The 2,030-nt window shown below is 56.5% G+C and overlaps 1 protein-coding gene across 2 annotated transcripts in view; it reads right to left on the bottom strand.

Annotated features, from left to right (window-relative positions):
• Positions 1-658, bottom strand: part of SLC16A5 (solute carrier family 16 member 5) — a 12,759-nt gene extending 12,101 nt beyond the window's left edge. Inside the window, exon 1 of one of the 2 annotated variants that reach the window (XM_015589631.2) lies at positions 485-658. The gene's annotated coding sequence lies outside the window, so the exon portion shown is untranslated. Of the gene's footprint in view, positions 1-365 lie in introns of both variants that reach the window. The other variant, XM_025047205.1, reaches the window with a different exon arrangement.
• Positions 659-2,030: the final 1,372 nt, after the last annotated feature.

Consider the following 2,030-nt stretch of genomic DNA (forward strand, 5'->3'; position numbering starts at 1 on the left):
GAGCCCCCCTCCTCCTCTGCCCCCAAACCTGCTCCACATTCCCCGCAGGGGCCGGCTAAACCCAAGCCTGGGAAGGGGATGAGACAGGCGACAGAACTTCATGACCTCTTGTCACCCGGTCCGTCCCTGCCGTTCCGGATCTAGTTTCCACTCGGCTTCCGACCCTCAGCGGGACGGATCGCCTCTGGGTGGGGCTTCTAGGACGTCCAGGCGGAGCCCGCGTGCAGATGTCACGCCAGGCCTTGGGTGGTGCCCGTCCCCTCATCTCCCAGGCTGTGCAGGGCAGGGAGTCGCTCTGGAGAGACCCCCTCCCCCAGGCTGGGGCAGCTCAAGCCAGGGACAAAAAGGCTTCTCTGGATCCTCACCCCCGACAAGCGGGAAGGGGCCCGGGAGGCCCAGGACGGGGCGGGTCTGCGACGGCGCTGACGGGACCCCGGCGGGAGGACGTCTTGGGGGACGTGGGGGGCCTGGGGAGCCTGCTCACCGACTCGCACGGGCCCAACGCACCCGTGGCTCCACTCCCGCCGAGCGCAGCTTCCTGCGGCTCGACCCGCCCGCGGTGGAGGCGCCAGGACACCGGGGCGGGCGGCGGGGACCGGCCAGAAACCCCGGCGTGGAGGGGAGGCGGGCCGCAGGGCGCCGGTGGGCGGGACCACCTCGGAGCCGCCTGGCAGTAGGAGAAGGAGGCCTCGCCCGGGAGCGGGAGGGCGTGGCCAGGCCCGGCACCCCTTATCTCACTCAGCCTTGTCCCCTCCTCTGCGTGACCTGGACGGTCCAGCAGCCGGGGCCGGCTCGGCGGGTTCATTTGCATGTAGTTAGCATGTAATTTACATAGTCCACATGCTCACTCTCCAGCTTCTCCTTTTTTTTTTGTCCAGGTTCTAGGGTTCCAGGAGCAAGAGAGGGAGAAAGCGTGTGATTAACAGTCTCCACCGCCCAGCGGGAGTAGGGTGGCAGGCCAGGGTCCGGGGCATTAGCTGCCCAGGGGTCCTTCCAATGAAAGCCTAGAGTCTGAGGGCCGCATCCAGGGGAACCAGGCAGGCAGCTGTGGGGGAGCAGAGAAAGAGACCACCCCTCAGCCCTGGGAAGCAGGTCACAGGATGCCCACCGCGTCCCCTCGGCATGTGCCCCTCGGAACTGTAGGCCCTTCCATCTTCTCCCCCAGCTAGCCAGCCCTTGATAGGCATTATTTAAAACATATTTAATTACTGCAAAGTTACAGTCATTAAGACAGTGCGGTGGTGGCATAGGAATAGACATGTAGATCGATGGACTAGAATGGAGAATAAACCCTTACACTTATAGTCAATTGGTTTTTCCATAAGCTGAGACAAGCTAGTGGGCGGAGAACAGTCTTTCCAGCAAATGGTGCTGGGACAACTGGATGTCCACATGCAGAATAATGAGGTTGGACTCCTACATCTGCTTCTCCATTTAAAGGTAAAAAAAAAAAAAAAAAGGATTATAGGTAAAAATGTAAGAATTCAAACTGGAAAGCTCTTAGGAAAAAACGTAGGAGTAAATCTTCATAACCAATGGCTTCTTAGATGCCACACCAAAAGCACAAGCGACAGAGGAACACGCACATAAATCGGACGTCATCGAAATAAAAGGATGCCATCAGGAAAGTGAATCACATATCTGCTAAGGGACAGGTACTGAGAACTCTTACAACTCAACAATGAAAAGACGACCCCATTAAAATGGGTGAAGGATCTGATAGATATTTCTCCGAAGAAGATACACGATTAGCCAACAAGCACGTTAGGGCCTAAGACAGTTGTCGATGAGGGTTGAGTGACCAGTGACCCAGAGTTGGAAGGGGGTCATCATTCTACAGATAAGGGAACTGAGGCATCTCCTGAGAGAGGGAGGCGCCTGCTCAAAATAATAAATCTTTAGAAATTAATAGCGAGTAGTTCGTAGTTAATAGATAGCACAATTGCCATATATCAGTGATAACCACCCCCACATTCTATGGCTGGTCTGCCGAGCCCCCGAGGTCTTTGCACGTATATAGTTCTCTTTCC

This window comes from Pteropus alecto, unplaced genomic scaffold, assembly GCF_000325575.1.
Source record: "Pteropus alecto unplaced genomic scaffold, ASM32557v1 scaffold134, whole genome shotgun sequence".
In the NCBI taxonomy this organism is placed as follows: domain Eukaryota; kingdom Metazoa; phylum Chordata; class Mammalia; order Chiroptera; family Pteropodidae; genus Pteropus; species Pteropus alecto.